The sequence below is a fragment of the Talpa occidentalis genome, unplaced genomic scaffold, assembly GCF_014898055.3.
Source record: "Talpa occidentalis isolate TD23 unplaced genomic scaffold, MPIMG_talOcc4v2.1 talOcc4.14, whole genome shotgun sequence".
NCBI classification, from domain to species: Eukaryota; Metazoa; Chordata; class Mammalia; order Eulipotyphla; family Talpidae; genus Talpa; species Talpa occidentalis.
The window spans coordinates 88,652,793-88,671,717 of record NW_023601433.1 but is presented as its reverse complement, the minus strand read 5'-3'; positions in this window follow the sequence as shown (position 1 = coordinate 88,671,717).

Genomic DNA, 18,925 nt, shown 5'->3' with positions numbered 1-18,925 from the left:
TGACCACACCCCATGGTGTTTGCAATACACGGCATTTCTCAGATGGGGTCCCCGGCCTTAAGCCACACGTGCTGTCTCACTCCTCACGGATGCAGAAAGGCCAGCTCAGCACCCCAACCTCCTCCCAGGGCTGCTGGGAAGAACGCACAAAAGACAAAAGCCAGACTCACAGATGTCAGTTCTGTTTGTTAATTTCATTGCTGACAAATATTGATTTGGCCCCCGTGCCAAGCACAGTGATAGGCATCTAGTTGGCACCCAACAAATATTTATTGAACGAATCTGTCAATCTGCAAATCCTGTGGTACCGCTTTCAACCGTGTTCAAACCTCCCAGCGCCTCACCTGCGCTCTGCCAGTCCTCACCCGTCACCTGGGCCCCTCTCGTCGCTTCTGCCCGGGAGCAGAGCACCGGCCACACCTGCCACCTCACTCAGAGTCAAAGCCACGGTCCATACCCGGCTCCCATCACCCAATCCACGGGTCTTGCGGCCCAGAGCCCCAGCCTCCTTCCTGCCCCTGAACCTGCCACGCAAGGTTCTGCCTCAGGACCTTTGCACTGGCTGCTGCCTCTGCTTGGCATGCTCCTCCCCTGCCAGCCACATGGCTCTTCCCCTCACCTATTAGGTCTGTGCTCAAAAGTCACCTTCTGACCCTGCTCTTTAAAATCTCAAATCATTCTTCCCACCTCCTCTTGACCCCAAGCTGCGCCCCCTCCCCACTCAGTGCCACTTTGAAAACCACGTGTTTTAGTTACTATTTTGTTGAGAACCTGCCTCTCTCCACCTTAACGCTAACCCTATGAGAAAGGGCCCTCTGCCTGTCTTGTCCCCGCCGTGTCATCAGCTCCAAGGACACAATAAAAATGTGGTAGGAGGAGCCAAGGCAGGAATGCAGGGAACGGGGCTGAGGTTTCAAGGAAAAGCAGGCAAAGGGGAGGTGTGCTCAAGGCCTACTTTACAGATGGGGAAACTGAGTCTCTAAGAGATCAAGGAGCTTGACCGCTGCTCCTCATCTCCCGACTTCTTGAGAGAAGCCAGAAACCTGGCCTGCGATCTCGACCTCTCTTGCTCTTCAATGCCAGCCACCTGCAGGAGAAGGCTGCCCGCCGGGCGTGGCCCCCGCGCCTCTCCACTGGCCTGGAAAGGCCCGATCCGCCGCAAACCACCCTGTCCCTCCAGACCACGCCTTGCCCAGCCACTCCCGACCTTTTCCTTTGGAAGGCACAGGAGGCAGGGGCCCTCCCCCGGCCTCCCCCTCTGGCCTCACTGTCCACAGCATCCTCACCCCTCTGCCCAGGTGCCCCGTCCCCCCACACCTGGCCCAGGAGAGCGCGCAATAGCAGATGGCGCCACCACAGAAGGGAAGACATGGAGCCTGGGACATAAACGCGCCCGGCACACCCAGCGCAGAGGGACAGGGCAGAGAACTGTGGACGCCGCCGCCAGCACGCCAGGGAAGGGCCCTTCCGTGGAAGCGGAGCCGGCCCAGGAGCGGCTGCAGCGACAGCAAGATTTTTATGTGTCCATTTGCTCCGATGCATTCACAGCCCTGGCAGGAGGCATTCCGCGCGCAAAGCAGGCACAGGGGACGCGTCCTTTACTGAGTCACCCTTCCTGGGCGCTGCTCCCCGGCCCCGAGGCACGCCTTGATGAGGTCGGGCCCCCAACGGGTTAATTCAGGTTACCACCACAAAGCAGCCAGGCTCAGGCACGGCAACTCCAAACACTCCATCACCCTCCGTAATAAAATACAGCAAATCAAACTGCAGGCTATTGATTTTCTATGTAACTATTTTGGGGCTGCTGCGTAAGGCGAGGGTATTGATCAGTTAAGGAGCCAGGTGTCAGGGCTGGGGCTCCGGGCACCTGCCTGCAGACCAGCCAGTTAGGGCCAGAGAAGGTGCTGGAATTCAGATTCACAGACCCTGGGCTTTGTACTCTCCTCCCCCTGCAGCGAGGGGGCCTTGGGAGCACAGGCTGCCCCAGGTGGGGCGTCTGGATGGAGAGTAAGTGACAGTACAGGGCCTGCTTTGCTCCCTCCACACACTCGTCACGGCCTCGCGCTCAGTCTCCACAGTGCGTGTCCGCTGTTTTATTATTGTCTCCAACCAGAACGACAGCTCTCAGAATACGGACGTGTCTCCTCCGTTCCCTGCTGTGACCCCCGTGCTCCACACTAATAGATGTCTGTTGAATGAATGAAGGAATGAATGAATGAGTGGCATCTCCTGAGCACCTGCCATGTGCCAGGCACTGTGCAAATGACCTTTCAAGGACTAGCATTCCTTCTGCCTTCTCCAGCTGGCTCTTGCAGATCACTTAGATCTCAGCTGAGGTCATGGTCACCTTCTCCAAGAAGTCCTCCTGGATCACCCAGTCACTCGCCTCAGACTGAATGTGAGGAGCATAAATTACAGTCTGGGGCTTTCCAGAGTGTGTATCTGCTGACATCTCTCTCGTCCATCTCTCCATCACACTGAACCTGCCCTAGAATGGAAGTCCCAGTATAATCACTCAAGGCTGACGGAGGGAAATGGAGGCAAAACTCCAAGACAAGCAGGCCCCACGGGGGCAGGAGAGACCAGAGCTTTGGGGAGCAGACGGGGCCCTGACAACACACACTGTGTAGACTGACCAGGTCTCTCATCCCTACATCTTGTTTCTCTCTCTGGGGACACACCCCAGCCCTGAGGCTACCCTCAGACAGCAGTCTGAGCGCCCAGGACACCTGCACTGAGACCACTCAGTGCACACCTGGGGGCCGCTGTCCTGCTCGTCACCCCCTGCCCACCACCCTCCTGCCGCCCACCAACCCCCTCTGCCCCACTGCTGCTCCCCAATACTGGTATGAGGTCAGCGGGGGCTTCAAGGCCTGAAGTGGGTTGAATATCTGTGTCTCCCCCAAATTCACATGCTGAGATCTTATCCCCAGGTAATGGGTTAGGAGCAAGGACTTCTGGGAGGCAGTGAGGCGATAGGGGCTGGCAGGTGGGGTTTCAGGGTGAAGGAGGCCTTCTGCCAGGGGGTGACAGGAGTCCAGAGGCCACACCTCATCTGCCGGCTCCTGGCTCTCAGCCCCGCAGCCCTCAGGACTGCGAGAAGTAGGTATTTATTATTCATGAACCACCCATTCTGTTCAGCCGGCCAAACCTTCTAAGATGGGGCCCATTTTACAGATGGGGAAACTGAGACTTGGGGAGGCCAAGAGGTGGGAGACCAGATCCCCCACTGCTTGGTGACCCCACAAAAAGTCTACAGAAGGGCGGGTCCACAGGTGGCCAGGGCCCCGCTGGTCCTCACGCCCACTCAGCTGCTCCAAAGGCCAAGCCCCTCCTGCCGATGCAGCCTGTGCTCTTGGCTGAGGGAGTCGGATCTCAAGGGGTTAAATTCTCCAAAACAAGTTTCCCAAAGAGACCCAAATCTGTCCCGAACTCAAGACACAGCCCTGAACGCCCCTGCTCCAAGACCCAAATCTCAAAAGCTATTAAATAAAGGCATACGAAATGGTACAGGGAGCAGCAAGCCTCGGAGGTGGGCATAGGCAGGGTCACAGCCGCGCCCTCCCTTGGGGGGTCTCAGTTTCCTCATCTGCAAGTTGGGACAAATACAATCCTCGCCCCCCTGGCTGGCTGAGGACTCCCCACAGCTGAGCTTGCAGGGAAGCTCCGGGCTGGGCTGCACCAGAGGCCTCGGGGGCACAGAACCTACTTTCCTGCCACGTGGACCCTGCTCTGCTTGATTTCTGTGGCTCTAAAGCTCAGCTCGCGCCCCAGGCTTGCTGTCGCATGGAGAAGGCGAGAGACAGGGAGGGAGCGAGACCCCAGCAGAGGCTCAAGGGCCGCCCATCACATGGAAGGGAAGTCTGCGTGTCCAGAGGCGTCACAACGCTCCGGGCAGGCCCGCGCGGGGCACCTCAGCAGGCGACTGAGCCTCTCTGGACCTCAGCAGCCTCACGTGTAAACTGATGAACAAGAACGTCCCCGGCCGGGACAGTGCGTGACCCTGGACGCCGGGCCTCAGCCATCCAGCAGCCTCGCGCCTGCCCTTCTGAGTGGCCCCCCACTATCTGCGCAGGTGGGAGGGAAGCAGCTGTCCTTCTCGTGACCTTGGCTCCTTAAGGGGGGTCATGGTCCCTAAAGGACCCTACGGAAGGACTCCTTTACCAGAGGCTCCGGGGTGCAGGGTGAGAAGGTCCCGGCCCAGGAGTTTGTTCGAAAGAGCCCAGGCCCCAGCCCCTGATCCAACGCCAAGGACAGCGTGTGGCCAGAGCAAGTGGCTCCCCAGCCAGAGAGGCGTGCCACCCCTCCCAGCAGGTGCCCTAAGACACTTCCTGCCCTAGAGTCCACTCGGTTCCTTGTGGGGGGGGGGGGCCTGGCACCACATCACCTACATGCCCGGGGTGGGGGGGGCCCTCCATCTCCCCAGGGTCACAGGAGGTAATGATTTGCTTAATCCCTGTCTCCAAAATAAAACACCCTCCAGCCCTTCCACTGCTACGCCAGGAGAGGAAACAGGAGCCACCCAGCCGCATGAGGGGGGGCACATCTGGAACAAGGCCCCTGCCAGGGCTCAGCCGGCCCAGAGGCCCCCCCACCTCAACTGCACGCCCACAAACACGGGTTTCTTTGGCTCCCGGGCCTTGGCTCCGAGCACGGTCCCGCTTGCAGAAGCCCCCACGCCTCCAAGTCCCTGCATCCGGCGGGGGGATGATTTACGCTGGGAACCTCCACTGTATGCCATTAAATCACCCGGGGGAGGGCGAGCATTTGCATACCACCCCCTCCCCCCGCCACCGAGGAGCCACCGCACCGCAACCCCCAGCCCATCACTGCTGCGACCAGACACAGCTCGCTTCTCGCCAAGGTGCGGCCTGGGCCAAGGCTCCCACGGGGTCTACCTCTCCCACGGCCGCTGTGCGGGGGGGCTCTCCACCCACCCCGATTTTCTAGACGCCCCTCAACACAATGGGTCACTAAAGTAACACGCATCCATTTTCCCCCGGCAGGAGCGGCGCTGATTTGCCAAGCCCCGGCATGCACAAAAGTGCCCTGAATAATGGGGGCCCCCTGGCCGCTGAGCTGGGGGATTTGTGCTGACTCTTACCAAGTGCGGTTCCATATGCTGAGGCGTTCGCACTGCTGAAAGAAGCTCCCACCACCCTCTCTCCCCAGGCAGCTACCCACGCAGGAGGGAGGGGGGAGGCAGCCCCGGGCGAGGGGAGGGGGCCCTTCCCAGCCTCCCACTTGCCCAGGCCCCAGCCCCGAGCCCCCGGCAGACAGGGGGAGAAGCCCACCAGGAGCAACCCAGAAAGCCCCGGCGGCGCTGAAGGAAGCTCCAGCTCACTCCCCTGGACCTCCCCGTGCCCGGCAGGCAGCTAAGTACCTTTCAGGAATTTCAGCCTTGTTTTTCCTTCCAGCTCGCCTAACCGGAGCTAAATATAGAGTTATCAAACTGCCTCTCTTCATGCTCCTGGGCGGGCCGGTGAGAGACTTGCATGTGCGGCCAGGCCCTGGCGACGGCCCTGGGGGCTGCGTCCTGGCACCACCTGCCAGAGCCAGCTGCCCGGCTGGGCCTGGGGGCCGGCGGCAGGTTCCAGGTGGGGGCACACCTGCCCTCTGAGGACAGGACAGGGGACAGGGCCTCTGGGGCCCGGCTCCAGCTCTCCCCAGGCTAGGGCAGGAAGGAGGGGGCCGCACGCTCCCCGGCAAAGCATCCGGGGGGCAGCTTCTCCCAGAGATCCCCATGCTCGCTCGGGAGCACCCCAGGCCCACGCTGGCCTGGCCGGTGGCGAAGCAGAATGAAGCAACCGCAGGTGTCAGGTCCAGGGCCTGGGCTCTCTGGGAAGCAGCCCCGGGCGTCAGCTCCAGGGAGGCAGCCCGGCCCAGCAACAGCCCCTGGCGAGGAGCCGGGTGAACGCAAAGGGCCGCCTCGCTGCTCGCGCGCAGCCCACGGCTCCCTCCTCGGCAGCCGCCCCGGCTGGGCAGGGCTGGGCAGGGCTGGGCAGGGCTGAGCCACGGGCTCGGGCACAGGGAGGCTGTCCCTGCGGAAGGCTTCACGAGACGCGCAGGGTCCCTTCAGGGCGTCTCGAGGGGAGACAATATTTACTTTCTCCACGCGCGCCCGGCTCGGCGGGGAAGCTCCGCGCTGGCGCAGCCCTCCCGAGGCCGCCGAGCTGAAAAGTTGAAGTCGCGCGTCCTGCCGCCCGCGGGCCCGTCCAGACACGACCTGCTCCAAGGCCAGCGCCGCCGCTCCCCGCCGGGGCCCGGGGCCCGGGGCCTGGGGACCGGGCTCCCCGCGCGCCCGCGGCTCCGGGCGGTTCCGGGCCGGGAGGGTTCGCGCCGCGGCCGGGGGAGGGGAGGGACGGGCATTTCGGACCCGCGCCCTCCGGAACCCGCACGGAGCCGCGCGGGGCGGCGGGGCGCGCTCCAGGCTCCGGCCGGGGGTGCGCCCCCGACCCCTCTCCCTTCCCCGCCCACTCGCGCTCCGCGACAGCTGCGCGGCGCCCGCGGGGAGCCCAGCTCCGGGGACCCGGCCGGGCGGGCCAGCACCCCCTCCCCGCGGCCCTGCGCGCCGGGGCGACCTCGGCGGCGCCGGGTCCCAGCGGCGCGGCCCGGGCCCGGAGGCCGCCCGGGAGGAGGCGCCTGAAGGCGGCGGAGCGCGAAGCGGCCGCGGGGAGGGGCCGGGGCCGGCCAGACGCCCCCGCCGGGACGGCTCAGGGCCGGGCCCGCAGGTGTCCCGGGAACTCGCGGCCGGGAGCGCGCGGGCACCAGAAGATGGGGGGACGGAGCCCGCCGGCCGCAGCACCTGAGGCGCCGAGGCACGGGCCGGCACCCCGCGGCGCGGCGGGGGCAGGCTGGGCTCCCGGGGGCGCGCCCCCACCCGCCTCGGGAGGCCGGGCGCACCCCGTCGGTGGCCCCCGCGCGCCCCGAAAGGACCCACAGGGAGGCGGGGGTCGGCGGCCGGCGGACCGGCCCTCGCGCCGGGGCCCCGGGGTCTCCCCCGACCCGCCCGCGTCTGGAGCCGCGCGCCGGCCGCCCGCTCGCGAGCCAACTTTGCGCGCGGGGCCGGGGTCGGGGAGGGTCCGCGCGGTTACCTGGGCACCGGAGCGCCGTCAGCGCCAGCAGGAGCCCGAGCGGCGGCGCCCGGCCCGGGGGCGGCATGGTCCTCGGCGCGCGGCGGGCGCGGCGGGTCTCCTGTCGCGCGCCCGGCCCGGCCGCGGCTCCCGGCGCAGCCCCCGGCGCCTACGCCCGCGCGCGGGGCATGGCCGGCTCCGGGGCCGCTCCCGAGACGCAGGCGCCGGCGCCGGCGGCGCTTCCCCGGCGGCGCCTCCGCGCGTCTCCTCGCTCGCCCGCGCGGCCGGGGGGGCTCAGCGCCGCGCGCCCTCGCCCGCCGCCCGGCGCTCGGCCCGAGTTGCGCGGCTCCCGCCGCCGCCGCGGCCCCCGCGCCCCGGCGCCCGTCCCATCCCGCGCGCCCGCGCCGCGCCGGCCGCCCTCGAGCCCGGGAGTGAGCGCGGCGCAGCCGGGCGGGGGGCGGCGCGGGCGGCGGAGGGAGGGGCCGGGGGGAGGGGCCGCGCCCGGAGCCGCGGACCGCGAGGCCGGCCCCCGCGGCCACTCCCCGGCGCCCCGGGGCCCCGGCGGGCGGGCGGCGGGCGGGCAGCGGGCGGGCGCGGGGCGGGGGCCGGCGGGGAGCGCGCGCGGCCGGCGGGGGAGCCAAGGTCGCCGGGCGGGGGGCCCCGGGGCGCCCGCGGAGGGCGGCGCCGGCGCGGGGTGGGGGGGGGTCCGCCGGGCCGGCCGGCGACGCGGGGCGCCCGCGGGTCCCGGAGGCTCGCGCGCCGCTTGGGGTGCCGTGGGGGAGGGGAGGGCAGGGCTGGGCGCCGCACCTGGGGGCTTCCCGAGGACTTTCCACGGAGCGCCCGGGCGGGGCGGGGCGGCGCTGGCCCGGAGCAGGTGGAAGGCGTCTTCGCGGGGCCCCCGTGAGAGCCCGGGACCCTGCGCCCCTTGTTTATCCGGCGCCTTCCCTTTCCTCCCAGGCCCCAGGGGCGCACAGTCAGGGGTCCTCGGGCCTCTGCGTCTCCAGCACCGGGTCGGGCACCCCGGGGGGTGCTGGGGCGGGACTAGCGGGTCAGATGCTTCCCTCCAGCCCTGCAGGGCCTCCCTGCGCGGGGGGCACTGCCCCTGTTGCCCACAAGTCAGATTCCCGGGGTGCCCTCCCCCCAACCCGGCCAGGCAGCTGGGGCGCAGCAAAAAGGATGAATCATGCTGGGTGCCAAGGGGGCACCTCAGGAGTCCTCAGGTGCCCCCACGCAGCTGGAAGGGGTGCCCAGGTTGGAGTCCTCGCTCCACACACCCGCATCATCCCAGCCACTCCATTGTCTGCTTCCCACGGAAAAGTGGGTCAAACTCTTTGGAAATGGTCAATAAGGCGGCGTGGGGCGAGGCAGGCAGACTGGGGAAGACTTCTGAGTCATGGAGTCTTGGCAGAGCAGCCGGCGCTGCCACCATCCGCGAGAGGGTCCGCCCAGTCATTGGGCCTCAGTTTCCCCAGACGCCAAAGCCCCTCCTGGAGCCCCATACCCGTCTGCGCCCCTGACCTAGGAGGGGGAAGCCCTCCCCGCTGTGGATGTATCACCCTCATCAGTCGGTGTGGCCCAGAGCTCCCGAGGAGCAGGATCCCCCACCCCCCAAGACCCGAGGGGGGCGCAGAGGGGGCACCGCTGGTCGGGCACCTGCTTCGTTAGTGCAGACAAGCTCATTAGCGGGGCGCTCAGCTCCCAGATAAAAGGAGGCCGGAGCGCAGGCAGGTGGCCGGCGCTGGCCCAGGTTAATTGCCAGACAGAAGGGATCTTCCGGACGCAGCCAAAGGCTCCTTTTCAAGAAACGCGGGCCCTGCCGAGCCCCCTCTGGGCTCCCTGGCGAGGCCTGAGGAGTGGAGAGCCGCCGGCCAGGCTGGACAAGGGGACCACTGGTCTCAGGTCTGGGTAGCCAAGCAAAGGACCCACGGGTCCCCTTTCTGTCATCGCCCCGCTGGGAAAAGGCTCCCCAGACCCACGGGTCTTTCTTTGGGCTCCTTGGCACCTGCTGCCCCCACCCCATTTTCTTCCTACTCACTCATCTGCTGCGCCCGCCACTGGGTGCGCTGGCCCAGGAGGGCGGCTGGGGAGACAGGACCAGAGCGTGCCCACCGGGCGCTGAGTCACACAGCAGGAGTGACCTGCAGGGGCCCTCGGGGGGGCCTGACAGAGGCCGGTGAGGGCTGGGGGCAGCGACCAAACTTGGGCGGAGCCCACTTCCCGCCTCCACTCTGCTGAGCATCCGCTCCGCACACCCTCCTGGTCCCCCCGACGGGCCTCCTCCCTTCCAGGGCGGCTCACATGCCACCTCTTCAGAGACGCCCCCCGTGTCCCCAGCCCTGCTCCCCCTCCAAGTGCCCCGTTGCTCCTTGGGGGACAGGGCATTGTGCTGAACCAGAGGGTGAGCAGAGGGACCGGACTTTGAAGGCGGCTTCCCCAGGCCCCGGGCTGTGTGACTCTGGACAAGCCCCAGCCCTCTCTGAGCTCACAGGTGGGTGCGGCCCAGACTTGGCCCAGACTCGGCCCTGCCGCCCCTGTCCCTGGGGGTGAGGCCCTGCGTCTGTCCAGCGGGGGTCTGTCCGGGCCCTCTGGGAAGGTGGGAGGGTCCCACAGTGGTGACCTAGGAGACCCCAGGAAGGCAGAGCCCTCCTCAAGCCAACCCACCCCTACCCAGCAAACTCTGCTGGTCTCATGGGGGGTTGGGGGGTGGGGAGCAGAATCCTAAGAACTGCGCAACCCAAACTCTCCTTGCGCTTGTGGGGAAACTGAGGCCAGGAATGGGCCTGCCCAGGTTTTGTAAAGGGTGGGGCAAGATTGAACCAGGAGCCTGCCTCAGACCGCGGCCCCACGCCCCCTGCTCCACGCTGTGCTCCCCGCGCCCGCCACCCGGCCACCCACCAAACAGCTGCCCCCGGCACGGTCCCCCCGCGCCCCGCCCCGCCCCGCCCGCGCCCCGCCCCGCCCCGCCCGCGCCGCCGCCGCAGCCCCCGCCCGGCCGCCAGCGTAGAGCGGCACCGCCATCTCGTGGCTGCCGCCGGTACTGCGGGCCGGGCCGGGCCGGGCCGGGCCGGGCCGGGCGGGCGCGGGGAGGAAGCGGGAGGGGGACCCAAAGGGGAGAGCGCGGCCGTTCCCCGCCTCCCCGCGGGGGCTCCGAAGCCCCGCTTGTCCTTGGCACCCACGCGCAGGCGGCGACCCGGGGGTGACCCGCCGCTTGAGACATTTCTGCAAACAGGAGACTGTTTTCCCTTCCCAAGGGGTGTTTCCCTGCAGCAATCCCAGAGCACCTCTTTGCACCCCACCCTCCCCACAACCGCCTCCCTCTGAATTGCGTGGGGGGCCGGGGACTCTCAAATGAGGAGCGCCTCACTTCTGCAGCAGATCCAGAGTGGCAGGCTTCCCGCGCTGGGGCATGGCATCTGCTGGTGGAGCCGCTGCAAGTGCCCGGGACTCCAGGAACCCCGAATCGCTCTCTCCCCACTTTATTTTCTACATGACAGTGGCCACTGCCTACTGTCATAAGTGCTGTCCACCCCCCAGGATCCAGCCCCGTCCTGTCCGCCAAAGAGCGGGTGACCGGCCGGTGCCGGTGCTGGGCACAAGGGGGACGTCCAGTAAATCAAGTGAAGGGACGAGTGAGTGACACTGACATGGGCTGAGCCCTGGGGGCAGCACAGCCCCCTAAGGCTGTGAAAATTGAGCACAGGACAGATTTGTGTCCACTGTCAGGGAGCAACGCAGGGGATCCCGGGGACAAACGGGCAGTTAAGCAGAAAGTGCCCTAAACAGCCCCTGGTGGCGTTCCCGCGAGGCCTGGGGGCAATGGGGTGATCCCTGGAAGCCCAAGTTAGGCAAAGGGTGGGGGCGCAGGGAGACTTAGCTGCAGAGCCAAGCGCCAGGGCAGCTGGGGACGGGGGTCCCCGTTTAAACTGCACTGGAGCAGAACAAAGCCCTGGGAATGAGTAATGACCCAGCGCTGAGCACGTGCCGGCAGCCTCAGCCCTAAATGCTGTACCTGGGGTTTCTTTAAATGAAGGTAAAGTACACACGTCACTACATTTACCATTTTAACCATTTGAAGAGTGCAATTCAGCAACACTTAGCACGTCCACCGCACTGCACAGCCATCTCTGCTATCCTGTTCCAGAACTTTCCATCACCCCCAACAGGAGCCCACGACCCAGCCATTCCCCACTGCCCTTCCCCAGCACCGGGCTCCCCCATCAATCCACCTTCTGTCTCTATGGGTTTTCCCATTCTGGATATTTCCTATAAGTGGAATCACACTGTGTGGCCTTCACATTTCCAAAGGCCATTCACACTGTAGTAAGAATCAGCCCTTCGTTCCTTTTCATGGTTGACTAATATTCCCTGGTCGATCTATGACATTGGTTTGTTCAGTGGGTCGCCATTGGGTATTCTGGTAGTTTCCCACTTTCGGCTGTATGAGCAAGTGCTGCTGTAAACGGTATACAAATGTTTGTTGGAACTCCCCATTTTGGGGTGGGGGGCTTACATATTTCAACTCATTTACTCTGCAAACCGCCCATCGGACTTCGGGTTGAGGAAGAGATAAAGGGACCCTGGCCCCAGGCTCCGGGCCTGTCAGTCACTTAGATGGATGGGTGACACCTCCCACCCACCCTTGCTGACCACAACCCCCTATCTTCCTCCCCAGCAGGGTCCTATATGGGTGGAGTGTCATTGTGCCCGTGCTTGGGGGAGGGGGTGACCCTGGACAGGTCTTGGCCAATCACATTGCTGGGTGCCAGTGACAGGAGACATGTGGCCCTCTTCTGAGCAGCAAGAGGACAGCTGTGGGACGGTGGTTCTCCCAGATCAGATGAGAGGCACCCTCTGCCCACCTCCATCCTCCTGGCAGCTTGTAGGGCGAAGGTGTGATCAAAGGGCTCTGGCAGCCTCGTTTGACCAGGAGGCACAACAAACTACAGACAGCAGGGTGGAAAGACAGAGCACTCCTGACAACGCCCTTGCGACATGTCAGCCCAGGACTTGTGCCCAGATGTCCCCTCCACTCAGGTGATAAATGTGCTTCGGCTCAATTCCTCACAGCAAAAGCAGCCTCCTCATAACGGCAGGAGCAGCAGCCCCTAGCGGACCGTGATACCTGCTTGCTGATGAGCAAAATAAGTCAAGGGGTAGAAAAAAAGACAGAAAAGTATATTTCCTTTCTATTGGCTTTGTGAGGGTTAAATTGTTTCTTTCAAATTATGCCACTGGCCGAAGCTCAGAGACAGAAAAACTGGGGAAGCCTAAAGCCCCTTGGGCCACTGCCGCTCACATCTCACGGTGTCCAGCCCAGCCCGGCTCTGCAAACCCAGTGGCGAGCTTTGAAAATGAGCGTCGCTTTAACTTGCTCTTTGCACATAATTAAACTTGCCGAACACCTTCTTGGTCCTTGAGATATCCTTCCCCAGCGACAGTAACATGGCCAGTCCTAGCGTCAGAAACACTGCCGTTTGCCAAAGCAATTTTCGTGTTGCTGAACAGTTGAGGTCATGTATGATTTTCCACTGCTGTTAAAAAGCCAACAGTCTCGGCCTGCCCCTTTCTCCATGCGCGGCAAGTTCTTCGGGTATATTCACAACAAATGAATTGTCAAGTGGCAGCGAGCGTAGCTGAAGGGTGTTCACACAAGCGCCTCTCGGAGAAGTAGTTCTGCTTCAAGTTCCTGAGCTTGTGGCAGAGCCGCTGCTCGCTGAGATGTGGATGGGAGTTCTGCAAAGTCCACTCTTGGGTTGATTTTTCTTTTTTAAGTTTTTTGTTTTTCTTTCTTGTATAGAAGAGCTGGGGTACAGGCCAGAGGTGCAGGGGGCGAGAGGACTCACCAGAGACAGAGTGGGGAGCAGGACAGGCGGATCTACTGAAATCCACTGCTGAGGGGAGCAGCGGGGAGACAGGAGAGGTCTGCTGCGCCCCGTGGGTCAGCTCCCTGGCCAGGGATCGAACTTGGGCCACAGCGGTGACAGCGTGAGATTTAACCCCTAGGCACCACGGAGGTCCTCCATTGACTCATTTTTAGTAAGCACTCTCCAGTTTTGGCTCTATGAACAAGCACTGCTGTTAATGGTGTACAAATGTACCCTGAACTGAGGATATCAGGTGATGGTGAAATTCCTAACCTCAGTGACATCATCGCGGCTGGGGGTTCATCACCGGTTCCCGCCGTGGCCTGTTCACCCGCTTCCCGCTGGAGAAGCCTAGGTCTGAGGGTGACTGTGCCATTGCCAGGAATGTGGGAGGACTTTTCCCCTCTGGCCACAGAGGCCTGTGTAAGCTTATAAATATGCTTTTATTTCTCTCGCTAAGTATATTTATTCTTTAGTCTTTGTTTAAGGGAGCTTCCTGTGGGAAAACGAGAGCGGCGAGGACCGAGCCAGGATTAATGTTAATTAGCATCTCTGGGGTCTGCAAAGCGTCGCTTGGAGGAGGTACAGGAAATGATTCCGCGCAGGCCAGGATGGGGTGGGATGGTAGCGTCCTCGCTGGAGAAACGAGACCAGCTCCTGGTGGCCCCGGCAGCCCTGGCCCTACGTATTGGAGGCAGGTGGCTTGTGAAATCACTCTGCGAGTTAGTTTACAGGGGCTCAAGAGATTTCTTCTTCACTAAGCCATAGGACTCAGAACAATGTTACAGTGACCACAAAAGCAAAGCCAAAAGGGATTTATAGTTTCCCATCAACCAAGCGGCTATGGCTTCAGGTTCGGCTAGTTCCAGGGGCCCACTGACCTAGGATTCTATATCAGCAGAGGAATAGCAGGAAAAAATATCACTGGTTGTAGGGAGGTCATGTGCCAATCTCTGGACCAACCTCTATGGCCCAGGGCAGGGACGATGCTAACTGGCCAGGCTGGGGTCACTTGGCCAGCCCTGGAACTGGGAGAGGCATTAGCCCAAAACTGGCAGCCCGAGTTGATGCCAGGTAGTCCCCCCAGGAGAACCAGGGCGTGTTTTCAGAAGATGGGGACACAGAAGGCCAAAATGACAGTTGTCCACGCAGGTGGATTCAGGGTGAGAAAAAAAAAGGAACGTTTTCTCTACTGATGAGGGAGCTTCAGCCTCCTCAGCCCCAAACACGCACTCGCAGGCAAAGGGCAGGTGGACATGGCGGTAGGCGCGGGCATGTGCAGAGAGGGAGGGAGGGAGGGAGGGTTGGAACGTACTTCCGCAGGCCCGTTGGCGTGGGCGGCCACGCTTGGCGCCCTGGAGCTGGGGCACCCCAACCTTTCTCAATGGCACCTCTTAGCAGAGCAGGAGGTCTTGACAGAGCTGACTGGCACCAGCGCCGTGCGGTGCAGACGTGAGCCTCCTGCTCAGTTGTCGGCCTAGGTCCTGCCCTGGAGGAAGACAACCCCTTCTCAGCGGAGGCGCCGCGGGGCCCTTCATGGCTGGCCAACTGGGCGTGACCACCTGTGTCTGACCGTTTACCAAGACTGCAGTGTGACCCACCCTTTAGGCCTCCCAGCACATCCGGAGGGGTACTTTCACCGCTGCTATACACAGGAGGACACTGAGGCACCAGGATTGACTCTTCCATTCCAGGATCAGAGGTGGGGGTTGAGCTGAGACCTTGCTGTCCCCACCCCAAATCCCCCCTAAGCACCGCCGTCTGCAAGCAGCCGTTCCAATAGCAGGACACAGCTGGCGCCCAGGACACCTGCCGGGGTGCTCTGGCCGGCCCTGCTGGCCTGGTCCCCGACATCTGCCGGAGGGAAGACAGCCGAGCGCTGAGGATGAGGATGGGACCTCGTGGCAGGAACCAACCATCTGGGGAAGCAGGGCCGCCGACAGTGCTGCCCCCGCCCCCGTGCCTGCAAGATCCAAAGAGCCAGCTCGGGCAGGGCCCATGAGGAGTTTATCGAACGCCGTTCGAGTGCCCCCTGGCCTGGCCTCCCTGTCACCACACCGTCTAAATTTCATTGCAGCCATCTCCTTGACATTTACACATTCATAATGTATAATGAATTAACCTGAAGTGGGAATCTTTTATTAATTGCCTAAAACAGGTGGTATTAAAAATGAATAAATAAAACCAACAAGAATCAGTTTGGAGACCTCGAATAAAACTGCCAGGGAAGGAGCTCCACGCATGGGGCTCCCGGGGATTTGGGGACCCGGTGGGTGGCCAAGGTGGCTCTCCCCCATCACTCCGTGGTCCCCTCCCCCATGCCCCAGCGTGAGAGCTGCCCACGGGGCCTGGACACTGGGGCCCTTTTACCACACCTGCTGCAGATTTCGAGACCCCAAGTGGGCCTCTGAGTTGGAGAGGTCGTGTGTTGGCTGACCCCCCACGAGACGCCAGGCTATTTGGGGCACCAAGAACACGCAGCTGACCAGGGCAGGGCCCAGACTGAACTCCACCCACCTCTCTCCACGCCCTCCCAGGGCCTGTACTCCTGCAGTTTACAGAGTCAACTCACCTTCTGTCCCTGTGTGGAGGCTGCGCGCACAAAGCCGGCCAGCGGCTGACCCTGAGGTCGGGGCACTGGGCCCCTGCTGCCCCCAGGGTGCTGGCAGCCCCCAGGGGGACCCAGGGGTGCCAGGAGCCCCCTCCCCTGGTGGAACGGTGCTTTGCAGGCTCCTGTGAAAGGAGAGGCTGGGGAATGGCCTGAAGCTGCTGACAGCCGGGGAGGAAGGGCTGGTTATGTAACCGGCTGCCTGGGGAGGGAGGCTGCGCCTGCTGCTGTTTCTCCAGAAAAGAAGCGAGGAAGCAAAGGAGGGAAAGCCCATAAGGAAAGTCACAAAGGTCCCCCTTAAGCCTGCTCATTCATTCTCTGGGTGGGTGTCTCCGAAGCCCGCCGAGGGGCAGGCGTCACCGGGAAGCTGACATGCTCACCGGGGAGAAAAGCCGCAAAGCAGTAACAGGCCAGCGGCACAGCAGGTCGCTGCGAACAAGCCAAACAGGGACACATTTCTGAGTGGACGGGGAGGGAGTCAGGAGAGGCCTGGCGGAATCACTCACAGAGAGTGGGGGGGAGCTACAGGGACAGTCTGCCAGGCAGTGGGGGCGGGAAGTGCAAGGGTCCTGGGGTTGGTGGCGCCACCATTCAGAAGGGACTAGTGGAGATCTGCAGCCCAGGTTGGGCACTTTGCAGATGCCACGGCCAGGCGCAAGCTCCCGGCAGTCAGGAAACAGCAGCTGTGGCTGCCAGCAAGGAGCTGTGGGCAGGAAGGGACTTCTGAAGAGGAGGAAAGAGGCCACCACCGCCCAGCCAGTCTCGACTTCAGCCTGTGACACCTGAGTCCAGGTGAGACCCCAGCCCTGGGCCCTGACCTATAGGGCTGAGAGCTCATGAATGCTAAGTGTGGGGTCATTGCAAGAGACCCCATTGTGCAGCAACAGAAAATTAAGATAGTCGTTGATTGATTCCAGCACCTGCTGTGTTCTGGGCCCTGTTAGGTGCTGGAGACCGAGCCACAGGTAAGACATGCTGTCGTCCAAGTGGCACTTACGCTAGAATTAGGAAAACGGACAGTGGGCAAGGAAAGACATGAACTAGGTGATGTCAGAGAGAGGTAGTGCTGACCGCTGAGGCCAAGACGCAAGACTGCGTTTCAGGGCCACCTTCCCCGGCCAGGGGGGCCCATGCCAGAGAACCAGCCCCAACAGGCAGACGTTCAGGCCAAGTGGCCTTCCCCAAACCCGCCGTGATCAGCCTCCCCTCTGCACCGTGCCCCCACACCTCGTCAACAGCCCGCTGGCCTTCCTGTGCCTCTTCAAACACCACGGGCCTTTGCTTGTTCCCACCCCAGGGCCTTTGCTCTCGCTCTCTCCAAAGCTTTCAGGCTTCTTTCTCTCCCTCTTTCAAGCTTCTCCTGAAATACCACCTCCTCAGGGACCTCTCTCCACCACGCCGTCTGCAGACACCCTCCCTGCCAGTTTTTATTCTCTTCTCAGTCATTACTTCACACACTCATCTGCTGGCTGCTGGAACAGAAACTCCAACACGGCAGAAATGCGTCTCTCATGCTGTTCCCCAGAGCCCGGAACAGCCCAGGACATGGCAGAGACTCGCTGGAAACCCACCGGTGGAATGAGAGAGAAACTCTTCTGATAAATCCGTGGTTGTTTTTATTTCTTCCAAGAGGGGGAAAAAAGCAGTGTGAAGAAAGAATAATTCATAGAAATTTGAAAACTGTAAGCTAGAGTGAGAGTCATTTGCATAATGACAGGCGTCTGATTTTTAATATAATTCCACCTCCAAAGCGAAATGTTAGTTATTCAAATGTCGCCAGGCCCCAGGAAAGGGCTCCAGCGAGCAGCAACCACAGGGTGGAAATCAAAACCCTTCCACGGTTGTTTGCCCTCCAGTGCAAAGGAACATCGGGTTTTGCCGGTTATGCCAAGCACTGCTAGTTATCTAATCCATCGCCGGTCCCCAGCCTCTTTCTCCCAGGCCTCCTCACTCGGTAAGAGATGGGAGAGTGAGTGTGCATAGTCTCAGACTCTCTTACTGACCAACTTCTGTCCAGGGAGATGAAACAGAAGGGTCTTTATCAGAAATAGGAGAAGTGTCTGACCAGGCCCAAGCTTTTTGAAGGCCACAGTGAAGGGCGGAGCTGTGGCAGTCTTTTTGCGACCATGAGAAGGCCAAGAGATTACAGAGATTTTTGACCCTGACATCACTGAGCAGCTTTATCATCACCCCAAAGATCACCACCCCAGCACTCATGGTCTCTGAGAAAAGTAACTTCTTATTAAGTCACAGTGGTGAGGTTTCCTGTTACACACAGGCTAAAATCCCTTCCTACTGCTATGCAGCTGTCTCATTACACACTGCTGCACACAAAGGAACTCAGTTTTGTCTTTTGTCAAAGCATTTTCATGTTTGTGATCTCATATCATCATCGCGACACCCCCGAGAGATTAGACTTTATTTTCTCTATTCGTCAGATGACAACGCCTGACACTCAGAGAGGTGACGTGACGTGTCAAGCACTACACAGCCATGTGGTGGAACGTGACACTTAGACCGTTGCCCTGAACTTCCGAATTTCCAGTCCAAAACATGGAGAGACAAGCACCCATAAAATATGAGAGGATTCTAAAATAACCTTCATTGTAAACCTCTGTTTTATGGCTTTAGGCCAACAGAAAACTGTTGCTTAAAAAAAGCAAGCAAGGGCCTCCCCTGGTGGCGCAGCAGTTGAGCGCTGGGTTGCGAAGCTGCCCGCAGCCTCTGCAGCGCCCGTTCGATCCCCGGCTGCTCCCCGGCCACCGGAGGAGGGTCCCGCATGGCGCGCAGACCTCTCCTGCCGCCCGCTGCTCCCCTCAGCAGTGTCCTTCGGTCCTTCTGCCTGCTCTGCTCCCCGCTCTGGCTCTGGTGAATTCTCTCACCCTCCCGCGCTTCTGACTGTACCCAGTGCTGGTATAAATAATAAATAAATCGTTAAAAAAAAAAAAGCAAGCAAGCTGCTGTAACCCATGTAGAAGCCCTGAACCCAAAGGTCCCGTCTCAAGATAATATTGTATTCAGAGGGACTCTGCCCATTACTTGGAATCATAAAGAATCCCAACTAACTGGAAGACCTTGTGCCCATTTGCTGTTGCCACAGAGGAGCTAGGTGGGCCACGGAAATATTTCTTAAAACTCCCCTTTCCAACCTGGCCCACAGCCATGGGGACCCGCGCCCCTGGGCTCCCGCCCCTGGGCTTTCTCCCAGGCCCCATGTCCTCGCCCCTGCACCTGCATCATTTTGTCCCCTCTCAGCCCCCAATTCACCCTCCTCTGCCCACGGGGGCACTGGCGCTGGGTGGGTGTGGGGCTTGGTGGGCAGAGGCTGGCCACCCTTATACGGAGCATTTGCTGGCAAAGGCGCCCCGTCTGCTCACAGC